The sequence below is a fragment of the Lissotriton vulgaris genome, unplaced genomic scaffold (genome assembly GCF_964263255.1).
Source record: "Lissotriton vulgaris unplaced genomic scaffold, aLisVul1.2 SCAFFOLD_472, whole genome shotgun sequence".
NCBI lineage: Eukaryota > Metazoa > Chordata > Amphibia > Caudata > Salamandridae > Lissotriton > Lissotriton vulgaris.
The window spans coordinates 243,041-270,364 of record NW_028241918.1 but is presented as its reverse complement, the minus strand read 5'-3'; positions in this window follow the sequence as shown (position 1 = coordinate 270,364).

The following is a 27,324-nucleotide window of genomic DNA, read 5'->3' as shown; positions in this document are numbered from 1 at the left end:
CAACTAAAACACTAAGTTATGAGTAGTTGGCACACAAACAGATAAAACAGAAGTTGAATGGAGTATTTTCTGCAACACAGGTGTTCTGGGACAGCTCACAGAAGGGTCAGACTTCGAGGAGGTGAGGCCCCTCACATGGATGAGGATGAAGACACCAATCCATCACAATCGGGACCCTCAACATTACATGCCAACCCTATCTTGTCACCCCAGCCTGCATCACCAGAGGAGGATGAGGGACAACCACAAGCAACACCGACTATGATCCCCTAGTGAGACCTTGCTTTCGCATATATTGGATCATGGCCTACAGCAACGCAGGGTACAACCTGTGTCTCAAAAACTTCCATCAATGAAACAGGCATCAGAAGACACTCAGGTGTGTGGAGGGCTGGAACCATGTTGGAAGTCCATGGTGAGAATGCAACGCATGCAACATAAACAGATGCAGTTAACCCCTTCGATGCTGATGACGAGCTCAGCTCGTCATCAGCCACGGGGGCGTGTGCGGATGACGAGCTGAGCTCGTCATCTATCGCGGCTTTTCAAAAAAAGCAGCGTAGCGCAAAAATCACCGCAGCAGTGATGCGGTTAATGAACAGGAAGTTGTAGAGCATGTATGACTGTATGGTGGTGGGTTTTGAAAATATACAGACAAATGGCAGAGAACCAAATCCATTTGGACCACAGAATAGACAGCATGACAGCTGCACTTGAGGAGCTCTGTCACCAGCTCTTCAACTCTTACTCTGGTCAGATATGTTGTGATAGGCACATTGCAGATGGACACTCTGACATGGTCAATTGGGCGACGAGCGCATGCCACGGTACCCTGTGCAGGAGGAATGTCAGTGTAGAGGTCGTCCAATTCAGTGGCGAAGTGACCAGGGGTCTGCAAGAGATAACATCTACTGTTGAGGCAATGCAGGCCGACCATATTGCAGGGGTCACAGGGAGAGAAGGGGCTGATAGCGAGGAGGTAGTTAGCATTAGCAGTGGAAGATGCCAGGTCTCTGAGATGCAGCAGTAGCCGAGCATTGGCTGTCACACGACAAGGAGGTACCCCATCTGGCCATAGGGGCAAGAAACATTGAGCCGTCCATGCATTTTAGTTGGAGATACCTGTGTTCACTCATATTTGGTGAATTAACCAGCAGAGTTGTATTAACTTTGTGTTCTGTACCTAATAGATACTTGCATTCAAATTCACTGCTTTACAACCTTCTGTTTATTCTGCTGTGTCTCAACATGTAAGAGTCATTGGTGCCTCCTGGATATTGCGACCCTCTATCAGTTATGATACTGTAGGCATTGCATACCACGTGAATTTTGAGGGAATGTGTACTTTTCCTGTTTCTGAGAATATTTCGAGATGGGGGTGGGGGCATATGGGTACATGTCCCATCTTTACACTCAATGACATGGGGAAAATTTGCAAACATGGAAAACTCTTATTTGGTACTCTGCATTTCCTGGGCATTCATGGATTGGTATATGGTATATGTGTTGGTGAATTTATGTCAGCATGGTGTCTAGGAATGCATGGAAGAACCGGGAAAGCGCACTTTGTGACACCCCTCCTGCTACTGCAATTACACCCCGGTAAGTGCCAGAGGCTGCTAGGTGAAATGAGCACAGCACCGGTACATGCATTACTGCGAATAATCTCTAATATGACAGTGCTACCTAGTCTGTATTTCTCCTATAGTTCTTCCTCAGTTTGCTGAAAGAGGGTCAGTCTGACTCTATATATCCGCTCTTGTTTCCTCCTCCTCCACTGTTGTGTAAATGTAAATGTAATGTAAATGTATAGGCATTTATATAGCGCACTACTTACCCGTAGGGTCCCAAGGCGCTTCGACCACTGCGAAACCCTTCCTGGCTTCCCTGAGAGATGGTCCCTTAATGGGTATCTCCAGGGTGAGACCAGGCATCCCCGGCGGTCTGGTGGGGCCGTTAGTGAAGATGAGGCAAGCTAATGCCCAGAGTTGCCGAGTGTGATCGCTGATCAGAGTGGGCACCGAGGTGAGAGAATTATTGAGTCCGCTGACCCTGGTCCAGAAACCTGCCGCGCCGGGAATCGAACCCTGGTCCCGGGCCGTCCTCTGCTCTCGGGTCTGCCGCCTCTAACCAGTGAGCCACACTATAGCTAGTATTCAAATCCCCCATGCAATGAAGAAACGAGCAGCTATTGTGGTACTCTCTGATGCATTCTGGGCCAGTTTATGTACCTTTTACCCATGACCACATGTTTTCAATTTGTGCTAAATTACATGTGCAAAAGCTCAATTTTGCAACTGTTCGCTGTTGGCGAATGCGATGAACATATCGTTTGCAAGTTGCAAGTGGGGATTTCTTATTTGCGATTCGGTATTTGCTTTTGCGAATTTGACTGACTCGCAAAATAGTTGCAATGCTATTTGGGATTAGTTAATGGCTTTTTGTTTCCTTCAAAAACCTTTATTGAGGAACAAAATCATGGCAAACACAGTACACCGTGCAAATCCACATCTCTCATCAGCAAAATACAGTTCAAGTCAGTCATTTAGTTACAGGTAGATTACATTTACAGCAACTTGGTAAACCAAGAATGTTGAAACACAGCTCCTCTGTACCAGGGGTTCATCCTCCTAAGGGGAGTACACATGAAATGGCAGCATCAGTGGGAATACTTAAACAGCAGGGGTGCTAATGGAAAAGGGGGAGGGCAGTCCCTGACCAGCGCCGTCGGCCGCCGCGGACCCAGGGCCGGCAGGGAGCGCGGGAGACAACTTGTGAAGACTTGCACTAATTAAATTGAACAACTAAGAAGAAAGAAGAACAATTTCTTCTCTATTATTTATGTTTATACTTACTTAACGAAAAACTTTGACTTTGTTGGTGGGACAACTTCAACATTGTACATGGATCAAGTGACATTGTACAATTCTACAATGTCACTTAAACACTTGATAATGTAAAGCTGCCAGAAACAATCTCCATCTAACTGCCAAAGAGCAGTAAAAATAAATAGTTGACAAAATTAACAAAAACGCTTACTTTGAACCAGCTTTGCCTTCGAAGAGAAAGGAACTATTTAGGCAGATGTGAATAATGTGCACTGGCTTTGTGCAGTCACTCAAACTGAAGGGATCCAATGGATAAAGTGGACTGATCCCCTCTACTCCATGCACTATGGTGTGATGTCAGGAGCAAAATGTTAATGACAGTTTAACCGACCAATACATGAAGCCTGCTGATCAACTTCCCCTCTCTGTGTGAATATTATGAATGAGTTTGTTGGAAAAACAATAGTCTGACGCGACAGCTAAAGGTCAGTGCTAAAAAGCCAATGTGTGAAGAATATATGCATTTGTTTAAGTTTCAGGAAGCACTCATATAAAAGCAAAATGTCTTTAAGGTTATATACTGAATCAATTACTTTACAATCTCTCTAAGTTTGATGTCGGTATGCAACCTTTACAACGCAACTTTTACCATGCAGTGCTGTTACAACGCATGTATTACAACGAAAACCATTGCCACTATGTCGGGACACTATCTTCTAGTGCACATGCCATTATGTCGGGATACTACCCTTTAGTGCACATGCCGTTATGTCTGGATACTATGCTCTAGTGCACATGCCATTATGTCGGGATACTGTCGTCTAGAGCGCATGCCATTATGTCGGGATACTGTCTTCTAGTGCAAATGCCATTATGTCAAGATACTGTCTTCTGGTGCACATGCCATTATGTCGGGATACTGTCTTCTGGTGCACATGCCATTATGTCGGGATACTGTCTTTTAGTGCACATGCCATTATGCCAGGATACTGTCTTCTGGTGCACATGCCATTATGTCGGGATACTGTCTTCTAGTGCACATGCCATTATGTTGGGATATTGCCCTTTAGTTCCCATGCCGTAATGTTGGGATACTATCCTCTAGTGTGCATGCCGTTATATCGCGATGCTGTACTCTAGCGCGCATGCCGTAATGTCGGGATACTATCCTCTAGTGTGCATGCCGTTATGTTGCGATGCTGTACTCTAGTGCGCATGCCATTATGTCTGGATACTATCCTCTAGTGTGCATGCCGTTATATCGCAATGCTGTACTCTAGCGCGCATGCCGTAATGTCGGGATACTATCCTCTAGTGTGCATGCCGTTATGTCGCGATGCTGTACTCTAGTGCGCATGCCATTATGTCTGGATACTATCCAACCATTACTTTTCTTGATTCATATGGAACACAGCTGTAACTCTGTTTCTCTAAAGCAACTCTATCACTTTACACGTCTCTCAACCGTACCTATGTTCTGAATGAATGTCTAATTTAGTCACATTTGGTGTAGACACTTTTAAACTATTTCATATTTACTGTGCTTTACAGAGGAAGCCAGGTTCGAAAGGACTCTTTCCAGTGCTTTAAAAAAGTGTAGAAATGTTGACAAATATTTACCGAAATGGAGATGGGAAATCACATAATTTAATTAGGCTATGGGAAATTTGAGTACCTTTGGTCAAAGCAATTGCAAAACCTACCTGCAAAATATGATTTATGAATTCTTTATTGGTAGTGTACTGTAGCTATACCCTATTATTCTTTTTATATGTAAAGCCTCCTCTGTCCATATGGCTATGCCCAGGCGATGCAAATGCCCAGTGATTGTGGACCCGGGGGTGAATGATCTTCAGAAATGGCGTGGCACTGCTGTAATTTCTCTACAGACATGCCCCAGGAGCATTCTCCTGTGCTGGCTGGCACCTCCGCGGAGGCCTCGCCCCTTGTGGGAATGCTGATTGCCCATGCACGTTGGGAAGGAGGGAGCAGATTCCAGGAACAGGTTAGAGATTTTCTAGTGAAATGAAACCTAATGTTCAAGAACTCTTTATCTTAACTGTACCCGAGCACCTGTCGGTTGCACCGCTCAAGATAGGCCCCTTACATGCTCATTCCGAGCAGTATCAGCGCTGGGATGAAGGCTCCATTGTTGCCACAATCACGCTAGGGCAGCAGTAAAACTTTCTCCGATAGCGGCAGGCGGAGGAGTTCAAACAAAGTGAAACCAATAAGGACGAGAAGGCGGCTGATAGTCACCTTAGTTTCCACCCCCAGTACCCTGGCAGCCTTTGCGCGGATTTATTAACCCGCGGAGGGGAAACAGAGCTAATCTTCCTTCCGCCTGGGTGTGACAACTTGCATCTTTCTGAGTGCAGGCTGGGAGAAGAAGGAAAGCCACTCAGCTCTCAAGGGTGATCCGAAGATTGTCACTCTTTGGGACTCCTTACATATATTGTGTGTGCGGGATGTATGACCCACCTGCAGAATTGCGCAAAGTCCCTGATTCTGCATGCCATCAAATTTAAATTCTTAGGGTGCTTCTTTGATTATCCCTACTGCAAAAGTTGTTTCTCGCACAACTATTTAGTGATACAAATATCTCGCTGTTGAAATTTTGATTCAAAATGCTTGGCAGTTTTCTTAAACATTTATTACACATAATAGTATTTGCAGACCTTTTCATCTTCTTGCTAGTGCAACACCCGAGTATACATATTTTTAATTTCACAATTTATTTCACATAGTATGCCGCACCAAAGCCCTCGATCATGGCCAATTCTCGGCAGGGTGAAGACACTGGCAGACTATAGTGGAAATGAAAACTTGCCCATTGCCAGCATCCATGTTAGAATTGGTATTCAGTGCTGATGGTCATGTCATACCTTAAGAAATGTGCCACGAGCTGCAAAATACCATTTTGTCTGCTAGAGCGTGCCCTATATGCAGGGCCAAATGGAATTATGCGGCAGTGGAGGGCCAAATTATGCGGCAGTGTTAAGTAAATTATGCTGCTAGAAAAGGCAAATTATTTTGTCAATTTTAAACTTGTTAACACTGACTGGGCATTAGTTGCACCTCTATAGTACAAGTCTAACACCCAAACATAAGCATTACGCAACAGAAAGGGAACCATTCCCCCTTTGCAAAGGGCCTTTCATTGAACGGACACACGTGTTGCTACGTTTCGCCTAACTTTTGAACCGTTTGCGCTAGAAAAAAAAAAGAAAATTGTTTTTTTGCTAAAATCTGCAGATTATGCAGCAGGTGAGGGATTATGTAGTAAATGCAGTAAATCTATAATGATGTGAAAATCGCCCCGGCTGCACACTCGCATAATTTCACTGGCCTTGGCCTGGCTATATGCTTAAAAAAGGAATTTTCTGTAGGTCTTTGTAGTAATTTGGCACCACCATTATGTGGTGACATAAGCAAGCACCGACGTTGATCTCTACTCAAAAGTTGTGAAAAAGTTGAAGTTCACAGACAAGTAAAAGGTGCATTAATCTGAATGCAGTTAAAAATAATTAGTATTAAGCTTCTGCTGTTGAAAACCTTTGAGATTCCCTGTTGGCCCATGTTAAGGAACAAGTGCTAGAAATACTGCATGCTTTAAGGGGCAAGCACTGTCTGAGAGTAAATGCTACCTACAACCAAATGGGGGCACCCTATCTGGCAGTAAATCCTATTTCACCGGTTTAATGCTAGGGATGCAATTATTGATGGTGGCAAGCTGGCACAATGGATTAGTGAATCCAGTGCATAACCTGAATATCACAGGTTTGAATCAAGACTGGCCCTCTCACCCTTTTGTTGATGAAGAGCACTGTTGAATTGAATTACTTACTAATATAGTCAAGTCAAGTCAAGTCAATAGATTTGTATAGCGCGCTACATACCCAGAGGGTCTCAAGGCGCTTGAAGAAGGGTGGGGAGTTACTTGTCGAATATCCACGTTTTGAGTTGCTTTCTGAATGCTAGGTGGTTCTGAGTGAGGCGAAGGTGAGTGGGAAGTGAGTTCCAAGTTTTAGCTGCTAGGTAGGAGAAGGATCTACCTCCCATGGTGGTTTTGTTGATGCGAGGTACAGTGGCAAGGGCTTGGCTGGAGGATCGTAGCTGGCGGGAGGGGGTGTAGAAGGATAGTCGTGTGTTGAGGCATTCGGGTCCGATTTAGTAGAGTGCTTTGTGTGCGTGGGTTAGGAGCCGGAAAGTGATCCTCTTATTGACGGGGAGCCAGTGGAGGTTTTTCAGGTGATCAGAGATGTGTTCTTCACGCGGGATGTCTAATATGAGCCTGGCTGAGGCGTTCTGGATGCGTTGTAGTTTTTTCTGGAGTTTTGCGGTGGTGCCGGCGTAGAGGGTGTTTCCGTAGTCCAGTCGGCTCGTGACCAGAGCGTGGGTGACTGTTTTTCTAGTTTCGGTAGGGATCCAGCGAAATGTTTTTTGAGCATGCGAAGAATGTTGAAGCAAGATGAAGAAACGGCGTTGACTTGTCTGTTCATCGAGAGTGAGGAATCCAGGATGACGCCCAGGTTCCGTGCGTGGTCCGTCGGGATGGGTGCTTTTCCAAGGGCTTCTGGCCACCAAGAGTCGCCCCAGGCGGAGGGGGAGGTATCTAGGATGAGGACTTCTGTTTTGTCTGAGTTCAGTTTCAGACGGCTGTGCTTCATCCATTCGGCTACTTCTTTCATTCCTTCGTGTAGGTTGGTTTTGGCCGTGTTAGGGTTTCTGGTGAGTGATAGGATCAGTTGAGTGTCGTCGGCGTAGGAGATGATGTTGAGGTTATGTTGGCGTGCGATGGCCGCGAGGGGGCTCATGTAAACGTTGAAGAGGGTGGGACTGAGTGAGGACCCTTGAGGTACGCCGCAGATGACTTCAGTAGCCTCTGACTTGAATGGTGGAAGGCGGACTCTCTGGGTTCTTCCGGAGAGGAACGAGGTTGTAGTGTAGTTCCTAGTTTCCCACTAGGCCCTGCGCATTGGAATAACATAAACAGTAGTATCGACGTGGAACTGCTTATATTCCAGGCCTCCACTGACTATGCTAAACTTAATTGGGTTGTGTTACCAACTAGCTCAGAGGTCACTGGAAACTTTCTTCTCTGCATAGGAAGTGATCAGCTTCCTTGGCACAGACAAGAAGGGATTCAGTTTTCCAACAACCGTGCAACATGACAACTTTGCTCCTCAGATCAAGAGTCGATCTCTAGGGTCGTGTGAAACAATAGACATAGATTTCACTCAGTCAGTCTAGTGCAGTTTACTTTCACGAGATGTAGAGAATAGAGAGACGGGCGTGTATCAATAAAGGGTTAACATTTATTGAACAGTCTTTCTTCTCGTACAAGAGAAATGTATTGCCACAATTGCAATAACTGTTATTATAAAAAGTACGTACAGTAAGATAAGTATTGCGAAATAGAACTGTAAAAGCATTGATATGGTTTCTTAGCCATACAATGGTTTAAAAGTAATAAAACATATATACAGTCATATATACATTAGGCTAACATACTCAACTGGTGCTTCTAACTAAGCCTACCCCAGTGTGCCTGACCTAAGCCTAACACGTGAAAAGGGAGTAAGTAAGTAGCTTTAAGTTAAGTTGGTTTTGCCAAGGTTTGTTTCAAGAATTCTCGTCTAAGGGTTTAGTCAACACCATACCTCTGAATAGAATGATGGAGGATTGGTATCTCCTTCAGGGGTCTCTCTCGATATCCCAGTCACCCGCGAGGGTAAACCGGAAGCGCCGGGACTGGATTTCTCTGCACGAGAAATGCAGCGGCTTCTCTCTTCAGCGCGTCGAGGAAGGAGGGGTGACAGCGTCCGCGGGCAGCTGGGCTGGATGTCTTCGCAGAGGACGGCTGCACGGCTCCTCAAGCGTACTGCACCATAGGTCGCGCTGTAGCGGCGATAATGGTAATCAGCAGCTTCACCACCACAGGATAGCAGGCTGCAGCGACAGAGTGCTAGATTTACCAACACAGGGTCATGCAGGCAGCTGGCATCAGCAACAGGCAACGAACTCGCAGTTCGTATCTCTCACATTGCTTAAGGCAACGTTGGTAATATTTATACCTGACAGGTGCCGGGTTTGACGCAAGTTTGCTGGACATAAGACGTCAATTAAAGATGTCACTAGGAAGTGACAGTTATCAGTTGCTCATTAGAGTTCCATTACTAATCAAAACATAGCAAGCGGGGATTTCCAGGTTTGCTAAGTTTTTATCTTGTTGAAGAACTCGGAGTGTTATCTAGGAATATCAGATAGTGACTGCTGCTCTGTCATTGCACTAATTGGTCGCAAAGGAAGTAGCAGAGAGTCATGCTGGAATGTGGCTCTGTTCGTGTGAGGCCAGAGATGACTTTTTAGAAAATCGCACTTGAACGGTTATGCCAATATAGGGAATAAATGGATTTATAGCCGAATAGAGGCATAAGGTCACAGTATCGATCAGGAACCTAGATAAGCACGCAACAAGGTAATCCATTCCAGTGCTTTTCCTTGGATTCCGATGTTTTTGAGGCGCTGTAGAAGGGTGCTATGGCAGACTGTGTCGAAGGCTGCGGAGAGGTCGAGGAGGATGAGGGCGACTGTGTCTCCATTGTCCAGTAGAGTTCGAATGTCGTCTGTTGCTGCGATGAGGGTGGTTTCGGTGCTGTGCTTGGCTCGGAAGCCGGACTGTGAGGAGTCGAGGGATTTGTTGGTTTCGAGGAATGCGGCGAGTTGGTTGTTGACAGCTTTCTCGATGACTTTGGCCGGGAATGGAAGGAGTGAGATAGGGCGATAGTTTTTGAGTTCGGTGGGGTCAGCTGTGGGTTTCTTCAGGAGGGCGCTGAGTTCGGCATGTTTCCAACTTTCCGGGAAGGTTGCGGAGTTGAGGGAGCAGTTGATGACGTCTTGGAGGTGCGGTGCAATAATGGAGTCTGCTTTGTTAAAGATGTAGTGAGGGCAAGGGTCTGTGGGGGATCCTGAGTGGATAGAGTTCATCAGACAGATGGTGTCCTCAGTGGAGATTGGCTTCCAGTCATTGAGGATGTTCAGGGGGGGTGGGGGTCCTGCGGGGGGTTGGGTGGGTTGGTCTTTGGGTCGGTTGTCGAAGCTGTTGTGGATGTCTGCAATTTTGTTGTGGAAGAATGAGGCTAGGGAGTCGCAGAGGGCTTGAGAGGGGGTGATGTCGTTGGAGTTTGCTGAGGGGTTGGTAAATTCCTTGACGATGTTGAATAATTCCTTGCTGTTGTGGGCGTTGTTATCTAGACGGTCCTTGAAGGCTGCTTTCTTGGCATTTCGGATTAGTTGGTGGTGTATGCGGGTGGCGTTTTTGAAGGCGTCCTTGGTGCTGGTGGTTGGGTCTTTTTTCCAGGCCTTCTCGAGGGAGCGACAGAGTTTCTTGGATTTCTTAAGGTCATCGTTGAACCAGGAGGCCTTCTTGCTGCCTAGTTTGATTTGTCGTTTTTTCAGTGGTGCTAGGATGTCGGCGCTGTTGGATAACCATTGGGTGAGGTTGGTGGCTGCTTGGTCTGGGTTTGAGGAGTGGGCGGGGGGCTTTTGAAGAAGCGATGAGGAGATCTGGTCGATGGTGATTTTGTTCCAGTTTCTTTGCAGAGTGGGTTGGGGGTGGTTGTTGGATGTAGGCTTGTTGTAGGAGAAGTGAACGCAACTGTGGTCAGTCCAAAGGAGAGCTGTGGTGTGGCTGAAGGAAACATGCTTGCTGGAGGTGAAGATGGGGTCGAGTGTGTGACCTGCGATGTGGGTGGGGGTAGTGACAAGTTGTTTAAGTCCGAGGTTTGCGAGGTTGTCCAAAAGGGTGGTGGTGTTGCGGTCGTTGTTCTTTTCAAGGTGAAAGTTGAGGTCTCCCAAAAGGATGTAGTCCTCGGAGGGGAGCGCGTGAGGAGTGATGAAGTCCGTGATGTCTTCACTAAATTGTGCGCGGGGTCCTGGTGGTCTGTAAAGGAGGGTGCCTCTGAGTGTGGTCTTGGGGTCGATGTGGATCTGGAAGTGAAGGTGTTCAGAGTTGGCGAGATTGACGTCTGAGCTGGTTGAGATGCGGATGGATTTCTTATGGACGATAGCGATGCCTCCTCCTGTGTGGCCGGTACGGTCCTTGCGAATGATCTTATAGCCTTCCGGAATGGCAATGGTGATGTCTGGGGCTGAAGAGGCATTCATCCATGTTTCTGTTAGGAAGGCGACGTCCGGAGAGAGGGTGTCGAGTAGATTCCAGAGGTCAATGGCGTGTCTGTGGACCGAGCGGGTGTTGAGCAGGATGCATTGTAGGTGGTTGGGATCGGATATCTGTTGTGTGTTCGTGGATGAGGAGTTGTTCTTGGTGCCGTCGAACTTGCAGGAGTAGCAGGAAAAGGGTCCAGGGGTGTGTCCAGGAGCAGCTTGGACGCAGTTGAGGGAGCGGCCGGGGTTGAGGGCTAGGAGGGTGGTGGCATCGTAAGTAATGCGGGAGGGGTGGACATTACGAGGACCAGGGGCTCTGACGCTGGGCGCGGTCCAGGCGCGGACGGGCGTAGACGGGCTTACTTTTGGCGCTCCTTCGGCGCGGATTGGGCGCGGTCGCTGCGCGTGGACGCTGCGCGTTAATGCAGCGGTCATATATGGATGGTGGAGGGGAGGGGCGAGGGCGGCTCAGCTGGGAGGCGGGGCGGGCTACAGAGGACGACAACAACAAACAAAATGGCAGCATAGGGGTGAGCACAGCAGAGCGCTTGGGGAAAACGCGCAATCAGAGTGAAAGTTACAATTGCTATTCAAAAGTGCATACAAAACAAAGCGGCAACCAGGCAGACTGCAGGCAATAATTAATAGGCAGTTTTGATCAGAAGCGCAGCACAACGATACCAAATGTCGCCAGGGACCCTGGGGAGCGACCACTCAGCACGATGCACTGGAGCTGACTTCACTTTATCAATGCAAAATGTTGTGTTAAACCATGCTGGACCGCCACTGGCTGTTACTGCCTGACAATGAATGTTACTGGCGGTATTTGTTTGGGATTACTAGGTTTACCCTAAGTGTACCCTCAGAACTGAGACATTTCTAGGGTTTCCGAAGCCAAAGTGCCCAGGTGAGGGACACCAGATCTACAAAGTTATTGAAGAGCTGTTGTTCTGATGGGGCCTGTCACTCCATTTAGTGGTCCGATTGCAATTACCACAGAACTCGTAATGAGGTCCTATGTGTCTGAACTAGCCGGTATCGTCAGTTGGCTTAACTGCTGCTCTTTTCGTATGAACGAGGGAGCGAGGAAACATCCCATGTCAATGTTAGATACTGTGTTCATCAACCACAATCACTCATGTTAAAGAAAAATATTTCACATATTTGCAAATTGAAACAAATGGTGCAGAGCAATTGTGGACTCTGTGTCCGCAACAGTTGTATGTCATAATATTGATCCCTTAAATATTACTCTAGAGATATAACGTGATTATAATATTGACTAGGGAAATAGCATCAAAGTAAGCGTATATTTGCTATGATTAACTCCACCATGTTGAGGCATCATTGAACCGTTCAGCTCTGACATCAACATGGGAGTTTGTGCTGCATTATCATTTTCTCCTTAAGATAAAGTCTGCCATCTATTGATATCATCCTGCAGTGGAGGGTGCAGAAAGGAAAGCCTGAATTTAATAAATAGCAAACAATTGATGCTTTTTAAAAAGTGCTCTGATATTGTATAGATTGAGTAATTTAGAGTGTCACGACCGTCAATTCTTCAAACCCTTTTAATAGGTCTCAATATCAAAGGCCTTCACCAGCTCCAATGCATTCAAAATACGGCGGCTCGTCTGGTGTTAGGTCTCCCGATAAAGCTTCTATTAAATCTGCCCTAACCAAACTGCACTGGCTTCCTATCAAGGAAAGAATTATTTTTAAAAATCTCTGCTATGCCCACAGGATAGCCCATAACAAAGGCCCCCTGTACCTAGGTAGTCTCCTGACTATACACCGACCGATGAGAGCTCTAAGGTCATCTGGTGCAATGCAATTTAAAATCCCCCGCATTAAAAAAGCTAAAATGGGTGGTAAATCCTTCCGATTTTTAGCTGCTAAGCACTGGAACGATCTCCCCCTTCAATTGCGGATGGAACCGTCCGAAAGAATTTTCAGAGCAAAACTCAAAACGTTCCTCTTCCCTAAATAGCTAGCTGATTTGACTTCCTTTCTCTAGTATCTCTGGGTCCACCTTTTGGATGATTTATAAGCAGGTAGCGCGGGGACACACAGTTTGTGCAGCCAGGCGCTTTATAAGTGTTTTATTATTATTATTATTAATTCTAAAACGCAATTTTTGATTGTGTGATGCTACACATCGCCATCTCAAGGTTGTAAAGCAATGCTTTGGCCAACCATATCCAGAGACTTTGAGCAGTTGTTGCAAGTTCATTTATACATCAACCTTGGTCATCATCAATTTAAAGCACTGTGTGCAGAAAAGAGCGTTTTCTATCAAACTATGCCACCATTTCTTAATAGCAGCCACAATGAATGGGGACCTTCCTTGTGGCAGAGATCCTCATAATAGTCTTTGTTTTAAATGATCTGCAATACTCATAAGTACAGCGACTTTAGGAATTGACTCATAATAGCACTATTTATTCAATACCACAATTTCCGTGCATCCTAGCAACAGAAGGAAATCAATGGTAGAAGAGTTTTGTAAAGATGATACATGGCTGTCTCAAGGGGCTGGCAGGGGTAGAGGAGGCACTTCTGTCGAAGCACACCTACCAGTAGATTGCACCAGATGCTAAAGGTGCTATAATTTCTTCTTACCCAGGAAAGTTTTCTTAGCAGGGGCAGCTCCTCCACGTGGGCGTCGGAGCGTCGCCTCACTACTTTCTCGCAGTGCGAGAAGCAGAAACTTAAAATGGTATAAATACCATTTTACGTTTTTGCTTCTCGCACTGCGAGAATGAAGAAGAAGGGTAAAATCGGGATCCCATTTGGACCCCTGCCCCCCTGCGCATCATTAAATCAGTCTCTGACCTAATAGCCCCAGTACTCACTAACATCTGCAGAGCCATATTTCAGACAGGCATATTTCCCGAAATTTGGAAAAAGTCTACTGTAACACCCCTCTTGAAAAAACCCTCACTAAATCCCCTAGAGCCCAAAAACTATCGTCCAATTGCCTCCCTCCCTTACCCTTCCAAAATTATTGAAAAGGCGATGAATCAACAGCTGTCGACCTTTATCGACCAGAATGACCTGCTGGACAATACGCAGTTCGGGTTCCGGAAGGGTCACGGGACGGAGACGGCCCTGATCAAAGCAGCTGAGGAGGTCAGGACTATCATGGACAGGGGTGGTACAGCGATTCTAATACTACTGGACTTATCCGCCGCCTTCGACACGGTCGATCACTCTACGTTGATCGACCGTGTCGCCGCCCTTGGCATCCAGGGCAGGGCCAGAGCAACGCTTGCTTCCTTCCTGGCCAATAGGATACAATCCGTGAAGATGGGAAACTTCAGTTCCCCTGACTTCACTCTTCCGTGCGGTGTCCCCCAGGGCTCCTCGCTAAGTCCGACACTCTTCAACATTTATGTGTCGGACTTGGCGAGGGTAATAAAGTCATTCGGCATAGGGCTTACATCGTACGCCGATGACACACAGCTGATCCTGGAGATACATAAAAACGGAGAAGCTGTGGCAGCTAACTTTCAGGCAGGCATGAAGGCAATCAGTACATGGATGAATCGGAACTGCTTAAAGCTAAATTCCGACAAAACGGAGGTATTGGTTTTTGGCGAACTAACTCCGTCTTGGTCTCCGGTCTGGTGGCCTTCTGAACTGGGTACACCTCCACTGCCAGTTGCCAAGGTGAAAAACTTGGGCGTGCTTTTCGACAGTAAGCTGACGTTCCTTGGCCATGCTAACGCCGTGGTCTCGGCCTCTTTTTTCACCTTGAGAATGGTGAAGAAACTGCTCCCGTTTCTTCCTCCCACTGCTGGCAAAACGCTGATGTCCTCCCTGGTACTATCCAAGGTGGATTATTGTAATGGCTTACTGCTTAATGCACAGGAACAAGTGGTGAATAAGCTACAGCTTGTTCAAAATGCTGCTGCAAGGGTCCTCTTGGGAATACCAAAATACGCCTCTATCTCCCCTATAATTAGAGAGCTTCACTGGCTACCCATAAGAAGCAGGATAAAGTTCAAGGCCATGTATATAACCTACAAGGCCTTGAACAATAACGGTCCCGACTTCTTCAAAAACGCCTTCAAAATTTACAAACCCAGTCGAACTCTGCGCTCATCCACAGCTCAACAGCTCCAAATTCCCCCAACAAAAAAGGTAACTTGGGGAGACAGACGATTTGTAGTGGCTGCATCCAAACTGTGGAACAAGATCCCCTCTCAGATCAAGGAACATACTTCGCTGTTTTCCTTTCGAAAACATCTTAAAACATGGCTTTTTAACCAGTAACATCTTCTCACAACCATGTAATCTGTACACACTAGCACCGAGACACCGGAAGGTATTTACGCGCTCTAGAAATTTTAAAAATAAATAAATAAATAAATGCCAGGTTGGGTCGGGTTGGGGAGGAGTGGCTAGGCCAATGTTATAGGCGCTGACTGTTTAGTCAGCCCCAGGGTCGACCAAACCAGTAATTAGCACTCTCCTGTTTTCTCCATGTAGCCTGCATGCAGCTTGCATGGAGAAAACGGCCTCCCCATAGACGCCAGTACGGACGGCGTCCTAGCCAATCACAACGCTGCCATTGTAGCGTTGTGAGAGGCTTAGGGGAGGAGAGGGAGGCTGCCTGCTTATGCTTCCTGTAAGCAGAGAGAGAGAACAGGAGACGCGAAGCGGGTGTCTAGGACCGAGGCGAAGGTAAGTAAAACATAAAAAAAAAAAAAAATTACTACCCTCCCCGCATTACCCCCTCCCTGCAAGACCCCCACCCGCGAGTCACACCAGTTGCGACTGTTTCTAAGTAATAAGAAGGAAGTCCACAGAGGGGATTCACATTAAATTCAAAATCCAGGGCACACAAAATCCTGTGACAGACCTGGGGCAATAAAATGCCACATAAAAAGACAATCTTTTTTAGAAAAAGGGGCTGCCCCAAAAACCACCTGGAACCAAGGACAAATAATCACAAAAAGAACAAAAGGCACCTTGAGGCACGCTCAATTAAAACATGGAAGTAAATATATATCTATATATAATATTAACCAATTCACAAATGATGTCTGTGAGAAATTGTGTTGCTGGCTGACTGGGGTGTAAACCCTGGTTAAGCAATGGTCACAATCCCTTGCTTGTAGAACCACAAAAAGTCACTAAGTTAACCTGTGCTAAACCTTGGGTAGCTTAGCGCAAAAAGCAGCAACTTAAAGGCAATGTGTAAAGTATTTATGGAGCACACAAACAGTAATAAGGTGAAATCACAACAGATGAAACATCCCACACCAATAGAAAAATGTTCTGAGCCGGTAAAGTTCAGCAGGGCAAGACCGCGGGAGGTGTCCGAGGAGGGAGTGTCCTCATCGGTAAGCTTTGGGTCGAATGCTTAGTGGAGATTTCTTTGTTAGGAAGTACTCTCTTTTATCGAAGTTGAAAAGCTCCAGTAGGAGGAGGCAGAGGGATGTAGCCGATGACAGTTCCACAGGCTCAGATACCCCCTCAGCGAAAGACCGATGAGTAGGATTTGCTGCTTAGGAGAAGAAGGCAGTGGTAGAAGCCGCAAAGTCAATCCAACTGGTGATGCACCTTGGGTAAATAGGCGAGCAGGTTGGTCTCGGTCTCCTCCTGGTTCTCAGAGCAGTTTTGGCCAACAATTTTCTTAGTCCTCGGTTTTGGGTTTTGGCCATCTGGGTACCTTTAGCACCACAGCTAAGGGTCTAGGGCTGGTGGGATACCACTTGGATGTTCAGGACTCACTAACCTTGTGTCCAGGTGTAGTTCAAGATGGTGGGAGCTTTTTGTGTCCCAGTGGCCCTGAACAGGAAGCCAGCAAGCTAGGCCTTGGAGTCACTCTGTTAGTCCTCGGTTCAGGTGAAGATACAGGGCTCAACAGCAGGGCTGGACTCTGAGGAATCAAGGCAGGCTCCAGTCAGTAAAGCAGTTATTCCAGCTACAGCAAAGTGGTCTTGCAGAATGCACAGCAGGTCACAGCAGCAGGCAGTCACTTGAGAGTCCTTCCACAGGTCAGAGAGTGAACTGAAGAGTGGGTCTGAAGGTCCTATTTTTATGTCCTGGTGCCCTTCCTCTGGAAGGTGGGAGAAGCTTATTGAAAGGTTCTTTGAAGTGCATGGAATTTCCCGACTCCCCTGCCCTGCCTTCAAGCTGGCTGCAGAGACACTGTAGAGGTGATGCTGTGTGAAGGCAGAGCACACCCTATTTAGTTGCAAGGTGGGCTGTGCTCAGCTCACCCCTCCATTCTGCCAGCAGATGGCCCATTCCGGCACACCTGGTCTCTCTATTGTGTGACTGTCTGGATGGAATTCACAAAGTGTAACTTTCAGTTACACTCAGTCATGTGACCCAAGACAGGCTGCAGGCACAAAACGACAAAGGGCAGGAAAATGCCTATTTTCTAAAAGTGAAAATTGCAAAAAACACAGTTGATGGACAGAATGTAGAACAATGTCATACATTCACCCCAGTACAAGGATCTGGGCCTAAATCCATTGTTTGTTTGCACTCCACACCACCCTGGGTTAGACACTGGCTATATGCAAATCAGCTCTGACCCTGTGCCTCATGGGAGCAGTCCAGTCCGAACTACCAAGCCATGTCTTTCCCAGACCGGAATCAAGCATCCAAGGACCGGTTTCTGGCTATCAGCCTTCATCAGCCTGGATAGCTTGACTCCAGTGGTGTGGAGAGCCTGGGACTCACATCTGAGTATACCCAGCACACTCGGGGTGAAAATTGCAAAAAACACAGTTGATGGACAGAATGTAGAACAATGTCATACATTCACCCCAGTACAAGGATCTGGACCTAAATCCATCGTTTTTTTGCAATCCACACCACCCTGGGTTAGACACTGGCTATATGCAAATCAGCTCTGACCCTGTGCCTCATGGGAACAGTCCAGTCCGAACTACCAAGCCATGTCTTTCCAGACCGGAATCAAGCATCCAAGGACCGGTTTCTGGCTATCAGCCTTCATCAGCCTGGATAGCTTGACTCCAGTGGTGTGGAGAGCCTGGGACTCACGACTGAGTATACCCAGCACACTCGGGGGGAAAATTGCAAAAAACACAGTTGATGGACAGAATGTAGAACATTGTCATACATTCACCCCAGTACAAGGATCTGAGCCTAAATCCATCGTTTTTTTGCACTCCACACCACCCTGGGTTAGACACTGGCTTTATGCAAATCAGCTCTGACCCTGTGCCTCATGGGAACAGTCCAGTCCGAACTACCAAGCCATGTCTTTCCCAGACCGGAATCAATCATCCAAGGACCGGTTTCTAGCTATCAGCCTTCATCAGCCTGGATAGTTTGACTCCAGTGGTGTGGAGAGCCTGGGCCTCACGACTGAGTATACCCAGCACACTCGGGGGGAAAATTGCCAAAAACACAGTTGATGGACAGAATGTAGAACAATGTCATACATTCACCCCAGTACAAGGATCTGAGCCTAAATCCATCGTTTTTTTGCACTCCACACCACCCTGGGTTAGACACTGGCTTTATGCAAATCAGCTCTGACCCTGTGCCTCATGGGAACAGTCCAGTCCGAACTACCAAGCCATGTCTTTCCCAGACCGGAATCAAGCATCCAAGGACAGGTTTCTGGCTATCAGCCTTCATCAGCCTGGATAGTTTGACTCCAGTGGTGTGGAGAGCCTGGGACTCACGTCTGAGTATACCCAGCACACTCGGGGTGAAAATTGCAAAAAACACAGTTGATGGGCAGAATGGCGAACAATGTCATACATTCACCCCAGTACAAGGATCTGGGCCTAAATACATCGTTTTTTTGCACTCCACATCACCCTGGGTTAGACACTGGCTATATGCAAATCAGCTCTGACCCTGTGCCTCATGGGAACAGTCCAGTCCGAACTACCAAGCCATGTCTTTCCCAGACCGGAATCAAGCATCCAAGGACCGGTTTCTGGCTATCAGCCTTCATCAGCCTGGATAGCTTGACTCCAGTGGTGTGGAGAGCCTGGGACTCAAGTCTGAGTATACCCAGCACACTCGGGGTGAAAATTGCAAAAAACACAGTTGATGGACAGAATGTAGAACAATGTCATACATTCCCCCCAGTACAAGGATCTGGGCCTAAATCCATCGTTTTTTTGCACTCCACACCACCCTGGGTTAGACACTGGCTATATGCAAATCAGCTCTGACCGTGTGCCTCATGGGAACAGTCCAGTCCGAACTACCAAGCCATGTCTTTCCCAGACCGAAATCAAGCATCCAAGGACCGGTTTCTGGCTATCAGCCTTCATCAGCCGGGATAGTTTGACTCCAGGGGTGTGGAGAGCCTGGGACTCACGTCTGAGTATACCCAGCACACTCCGGGTGAAAATTGCAAAAAACACAGTAGATGGACCGAATGTACAACAATGTCATACATTCACCCCAGTACAAGGATCTGGGCCTAAATCCATCGTTTTTTTGCACTCCACACCACCCTGGGTTAGACACTGGCTATTTGCAAATCAGCTCTGACCCTGTGCCTCATGGGGACAGTCCAGTCCGAACTACCAAGCCATGTCTTTCCCAGACCGGAATCAAGCATCCAAGGACCGGTTTCTGGCTATCAGCCTTCATCAGCCTGGATAGCTTGACTCCAGTGGTGTGGAGAGCCTGGGACTCACGTCTGAGTATACCCAGCACACTCGGGGTGAAAATTGCAAAAAACACAGTTGATGGACAGAATGTAGAACCATGTCATACATTCACCCCAGTACAAGGATCTGGGCCTAAATCCATCGTTTTTTTGCACTCCACACCACCCTGGGTTAGACACTGGCTATATGCAAATCAGCTCTGACCCTGTGCCTCATGGGAACAGTCCAGTCCGAACTACCAAGCCATGTCTTTCCCAGACCGGAATCAAGCATCCAAGGACCGGTTTCTGGCTATCAGCCTTCATCGGCCTGGATAGCTTTACTCCAGTGGTGTGGAGAGCCTGGGACTCACGTCTGAGTATACCCAGCACACTCGGGGTGAAAATTGCAAAAAACGCAGTTGATGGACAGAATGTAGAACAATGTCATACATTCACCCCAGTACAAGGATCTGGGCCTAAATCCATCGTTTTTTTGCACTCCACCCCACCCTGGGTTAGACACTGGGTTGGCGGAGTGGGCTAAAGAACGGTGATGGATTAAACCCAGATCTCTTGACTGGGTGTGAGTGTCTGATTGATTCAGAAGCTCCGTCCATCACCAACCACTTTTGTACCGCTTTTGGCCGCCATAAGTGTGGCAGGGTATACTCAGACGTGAGTCCCTTGCCCACTTTGCCACTGGATTCAAGCAAGCCGGGCTGAAGAAGGCTGGAATGCCAGAAACCGGTCCTCGGAAGCTTGTTTCCGGTCCAGGGAAGACATGGCTTGGCAGTTCGGGCTGCACTGTTCCCATGAGGCACACAAACTTAAATGTACATGCCCAACATTTTAATTACAATGCACCCTGCCAACTGGGCTACCTAGGGTCTACATTAAGGGTGACATGTGTGTAATAAAAAGGTAAATTACACCTTCGCAATGGGTGTATTTTGCCAAGTCGAACTAGCAGTTTAAAGCTGCATTCAGGCTGCAATGGCAGCCCTACGCATGTTTTAAGGTGCTATGTATGTAAGTGGCACAATAGGTGCTGCAGACTGTGAGAAATTAGTTGTTGGTTGACTGGAATGTGAGCCCTGGGCAAGCAGCAACCACAGTCCTTGTCCATGTGAGGCACAAGCCAACCCTAAACTAACCTGTGCTCCACCCTCTAGTAGCTTGGCAGAGAGAAGTCAGGCTTGACCTAAAGGCAGTGTAAAGTATTTGTGCAACACTTTAAACAATAATAGAGTGAAAACTTCACAGAAACAGGCTCCCACACTAAATTAGAAAAATAGACATTTATTTAAAAAATAAAACAAGCCCAAAACAACAAAACTTTAATCAGTAGAACTGGAGATATGCAATTTTAAAGGTTTTAGTGAAAATAGTGTCTAAAAGCAAAAAAGTGCCAACTGTGGATATCTGGTAGCCCTGGATGGGACAGAGGCACATGTTCAGGCCGACCGTGATGGAGCGTGGGCCGGATACAGGGACCCAGTTAGGCCTTCTGTACAAAGTACATCAAATCTTCGTTTGCTGAGTGGTGCGAGAATCGGTCATGAGATTGCCTCGCACAGGTGGATCGATGCATCAGTTCCGAGATGCAGTGAGGCTGCAATGCGAGGGCCTGCGTTGTCACTGAGGATCCAGTTGATGGGGCTTATGAGTCAAAGTCTGAAACAAGTATGTGGAAAGCAGTCGGGCGATGTGTCGGCTCTAAATAGCTGCGAGGCTGCGATGCTGAGTTCTTCGTTGAGGTTGCCGTTGAAGAGGTGTGCGCACAGAGGATGCGTTATGCACTGGCGATTCAGATGAACTGAGGCGGTGATGCAGGTCTTTGCAACAGGTCCAATCCACACAGCAGAGGAGATGCATTGGTTTTGTCAGGTTTGCTCCACCCAGCAGATGAGATGTATTGGGTTCACTGGATCCACAGAGGCTGGCAGAGCCTCCTTAGGCCACTTCCAAGGGCCCAGTGCTAGGGTTGCACCACTTGGCCTTGGTGGTGCCCAAGGTCCAGTATTTCTACCCATTGTACCTTTGAAATGGAGAGAAGCTTCTAGACACAGGCATTTGAAGTGCACAGGTGCTCTGCCCACCATGACCTGGCTCCAGACTAACTGCAGGGATTATGAAGCCCTTTTTTGGAGACAGGACACAGCCTGTTCAAGTGTAAATGGTGCTGTGCCCAGCTCCTCTCTCTTATCCTGCCACCACTGTTCCATTTCGTCACGCCTAAGTTCCCCATTGTGTACACCCTGTCATGTGGCCAAGCGACAGGCTCTAGGCACCAAGTGGCTATGGAAAGAATATGCCACGTTTCTAAAAGTCGCATTTTCCAAATTGTTATTTAAAAACCAAGTTCACCACATGTTAGGATTTAAAATTTTAATTCCAGAGACACCAAACATGAAATGAATACTGGGTCCCATTTGGAAATTACACTTATAAAATGTAATAAGGTAAGTCCAATGTTATCCTATGGAAGAGTTAGGCCTTGCAGTAGTGAAAAAACAAATGTAATACTTTTTCTCAACCAGAAAATGTAAACCTCGAGGGAGGAAGAATGTTGGGGGGCCACCATAGACTAGGGGAGAAGGTGTTCGCTTTCCATAGTAGCGTGATTTCTGTTTTTTCTGAGATACATTTTAAGTGGTTGGTTTTTATCCAATGAAAAACTGCTTTGAGACATTGACTGAGTACATGTCCAACTTTTCGGACTCGTGTCAGTTCTATTTGTGACATAGTACACAGCATCACTTTTGTTGATACACCCAACTGGTCGCTATCGGTTGCACTCATATTGAATTAGCATAAGCAAGGGAGTTAGAAGATGGAGAAGTAACAGAGTATATCCAAAATAGTACAACCATAAAAAAGAAGCATCAGTGCCTCAACTTTCTTTTGGTGTTTGTCTATATCCTTGCACTCTGATATTCTCTGATAGTCTATGTTTTGCTATCTAATTGTCTACTTCCCCATGATATCACTGTGGGATGTATTAAGGCAATGGCAACACATTTGCTTAAGGACCTATTATGTGGAATGTCAAGGCAATCATCATTTCATTTCTTCAATGAGTCTTTTGAGCAGGGCATTCCAGATCATTGCTGTCCTTGCTGCCCCCTTTGCTTGCTAATCTTCCTAATAATCTCAGGGATTGCTTCTGTCCAGCATTTTTTTGCGGACTCCCACCCTGATATGTTATGTTATAGGGTATTTGTAAAGGGCAACTTTCACTCCGAGGAGCATCATGGCGCTGAGCGGATCCATAGCAAACGGGGTGGCTGAGACTGGGAAGTGGTTTAGATAAGTGATCTGCAAAACTCTCGCTCCTATCAAGAAACCCTCAAACAGACGCACCAACAGAAGGGCCATCTGGTTCACCACCGACGTCCAGACATCCAAGCAGACCTGCCGAAGACTCAAGAAGAAATGGTGCCTCGAGCAAACACCAGACAACCACGCAGCCCTCAAGACCATCAGCCGCAGGCACCACCAACTCATTCAAACCGCCAAAAGGACCTCCTTCAAGGAACGCATCGATAACAACGCTCGCAACAACAAAGAGCTCTTCAACTTTGTGAAGGAACTCACCAACTCCAATGACATCCTGCCGTCATAAGACCTCTGCGACTCTCTAGCCACCTTCATCCTCCGCAAAATCATACACATTCACAACAGCTTCAACACTCCGACCCTCCTGACAGCTGCATACACCGCAGACCCACTGCCCCCCAGTCACACCAACCTCCTGGAACTACGTCAATGAAGAAGACACCCTCAAAACCATGAACACCATCCACTCCGGCTCTCCGTCAGACCCCTGCCCCCACCACATCTTCAACAAAGCGAGCTCTATCATCGCCCCCCACCTCTAAAAGATCCTTAACAGCTCATTCCTGGAAAGCTGGAAACACGCAGAGATCAATGCCCTACTAAAGAAACCCAAGGCAGACACTAAGGACCTCAAGAACTTCCGGCCCACTGGCCTGCTCCCGTACCCGGCGAAAGTAATTGAGAAGATCGTCAACAGACAACTGACTCGATTCCTCGAAGATAACAACACCTTGGACTCATTCCAGTCCGGTTTCTGCAGCAACCACAGCGCCGAAACTGCCCTCATTGCCGCCATCCACGACATCAGGACCTTGCTGGACAACGGCGAAACCGCGGCCCTCATCCTCCTAGACCTCTCGGCCACCTTCGACACCATCTGCCATCACACCCTATGCACAAGCCTCCACGACGCAAGGATCCGCGACAAAGCCCTGGACTGGATCACCTCCTTCATCACCGACAGAACCCAGAGAGTCCGTCTCCCTCCATTTCGATCCGAAGCCACTAAGATCATCTGCGGCGTACCTCAGGGATCACCCCTTAGCCCGACCCTCTTCAACGTCTACATGACACCACTCGCCAACATCGTTCGATCACACGACCTCAACATCGTCTCATTGCCGATGACACCCAGCTGATCCTCTCCCTCAACAAGGACCCCACCGCAGCTAAAACCAGTTTCGATGAAAGAATGGAGGCCGTCGCCGAATTTATGAAGAACAGTCGCCTGAAACTGAACTCGGACAAGACGGAGGTCCTCATCCTTGGCTCCAGCTCTTCTGCCTGGGACAACTCCTGGTGGCCAGCCTCGCTGGGAGCTGCACCAACACCCACTGACCACGCACGCAACCTGGGGTTCATCTTGGACTCATCACTATATGTGACCCAGGAAGTCAACGCCGTCTCCTCCTCCTGCTTCAACGCCCTCTGCATGCTTCATAAGATCTTCAGATGGATCCCCACCAGAACCAGGACGGTCACCCACGCCCTCGTCACCAGCAGGCTGGACTACGGCAATGCCCATGTACGCGGAAACCACGGCCAAACTTCAGAAGAGACTCCAACGCATACAGAATGCCTCTGCACGCTTCATCCACGACCGCCCCGCCACAGCCACATCACTGCCCACCTGAGGGACCTGCACTGGCTCCCCATCAACAAGAGTATTACCTTCAAGCTTATTACCCACGCTCACAAAGCACCCCACGACGCCGGACAAGCATACCTCAACAAACGACTCACCTTCTACACCCCCAATCACCAGCTCCGCTCCGCGGACCACGCCCTCGCCACCATTCCACAAATCCACAGAATGACCACCGGTAGCAGATCCTTCTTGCACCTCAGTGCCAAGACATGGAACACCCTCCCCATCCACCTGCGACAGACCCAGGACTTGCTGACCTTCAGGAGTCTTCTCAAGACCTGGTTGTTCGAACAGTAGCAGTTCCCCGCCCTCAGCGCCTTGAGACCCTCACGGGTGATTAGTGCTCTTTACAAATATCCGATTGATTGATAGAGCATCAGGGGCTGTAAAAATCCAACTTTTCAGAGGTTTCCTAAAAAGAGTTTCTGATTGGATGAAATGTAGGTGATTGGGGAGTTGGTTCCAGGCCTTGGTCCCAAGCACTGCAATTGATTTCCCCCCTTTTGAAACACATCTGAAAGAAGGGGGTTTTAATAAATGTGCATTGGACGATCTGAGAGTACAGCGTGGCACATAAGTTGCAAACCTGGGCCGAAGGTAGTGGGGGCCTGAGGAATGAAAGATTCTAAAGGTAATTATCAAGATCTTAAATAGGATTCTTTTGTGACAGGGAAGCCAATGCAGTGCTTCCAGTGCAGCAGATGCTAATGAGCTCCTAGGCCATTTTAGTAGTAGTCGGGCTGCTGCATGTTGTACCATCTGTAATGTATTTAGGATCAATGTTATGTTATGTTATGGTATGTTATTGACTTCTTCTATAGCGCATGACTCACCCAGGGGCATCTCAGCGCTGTACCAATAGAAATCCAGCAGACAAGGACAGAGCGTGTTATATCATGACCTAATTAAAATAGAAACGTTTTTAATTGTTTCCTGAAGATCAAATAGGTACTAGATTGCCGCATAGCAGTTGGTAAGGAATTCCAAAATTTAGGGGCAATATAGGAAAAGGCTCTGCCGCCTGTACGGTTTAGCCTAATCCGTGGAATCTCCAAGAGAACTAGATCATTAGATCTTGTTTCGTTCATGAACTTGTTTAAAAAGTTTATTATGGAGGTATGCTGGTCCCTCTCCTCTGATTGCTTTAAAGGCAAGACAGCATATCTTAAAGACAGATCTCTTTTGGACAGGGAGCCAATTTAACTGCCTGAGCAACTTATTTTCTCCTTCATAGAGGCTGTTGCAATGGTCTAATCTAGATGTGATTAGGGCCACTGTGACTGCCTGTCTCGCCATGCAGGGGAGAAGGTAGAAAAACTTTTTGAGTGACTTTATCAGAAGGAAGCAAGTCTCAGCCACTGCTAGGGATTTCTGGTGGAAGGACAGTGCTGAGTCAAATTTGACTCCCAGATTTCAAGCTACCGTTACTGTTTTGGGGGGTGAAGGAATGTTGGGGGAGGAACCATAGACTAGGGTAGAAGGTGTTTGCTTTTCCTAGTGGCATGGCTTCTGTTTTTTAGGTTTCGCCTATTATCATTCGCTTGCGAATGTAATAGGCGAGAATTCAAGTGCTCCATCGACTCGTCAAACCACTGCGGTTTTTTCACAGTGCATGTGAGTCACGTGACCACAAAAGCTGGTCACGTGACCACACAAGCACGTGCATCTCCCTAATCCGCCTGCCACACTTCTCCCCTCGCTCGCATTCCCGCCCCCCCACCAGGCTCTCCCGCCCCCATCCGGCTTCCCTCCGCGCATCTCCCTAATCCGCCTGCCACACTTCTCCTCCCCTCGCTCGCATTCCCGCCCCCCCACCAGGCTCTCCCGCCCCCATCCGGCTTCCCTCCGGCCATTTGCCAGCATACTTTCATTTGAATGAAAATATCCAGTTTACAATATCCAGTACTTTCATTTGAATGTCGTTAGGCGGAAAATAGACCCAGGCTCCAAAATAAATGTAGCCCCTATATGTGGTTTAGATAGCTAATAAGGTGGCCAATGTTTGCAGACTGGGTCAGTGTAGAACTTTTGAAGATATGCTGTATACGTGTTTTGTGCCCTAGGAAGACCATGCATTTGAGCTTGCTGCAGGCAATGTGAAAACAATAGAGTAAAACCGGCCTAGTAGATCAAAGAACCGTCCCACAAACTGCCCAAAAATAGTCCCACCTGTAAGACTAGTCCTTCGGGCACTACTCGATTGCCCTATAGGCCAGTCTGATCCGGACTGTTGTGATGTCATAGAGTTACGAATAGGTGACAAAGACGTCACAAAGCTGTGCCGTTCCAGTCCGTCCGACCCGTTCAGAATAAGCCTTGAATAGTTACCGAAAGGTTTGCCACGCGGCGGCTGCGTTTACTAAGTCCGGAGGAAATGCGAGCGTACATTGCGGCGGAGGCTGGGGTGCAAGGTAAATATATATATGTGAAAGGTTCGGGAGATGTTACTTTACAGTATTAGGGGCTTTCCGTTGTCTACCGTCTTTTCAACACAGCAGTTTGAAAGATCCCACAAGGACAAAAAAATAACAAGCACTGGCGTTGCCAATAGGTTTCGCATTTGGAAAGTTGGAGCTATTGGTTTTGTAAATGACATTTTATATTTATATATCGTTATTGGCATTGTCAATAACAATATATAAATATAAAATGTCATTTAAAAAAACAATAGCTCCAACTTTCCAAATGCGAAACCTATTGGCAACGCCAGTGCTTGTTCTGAGTTACATTTTAAG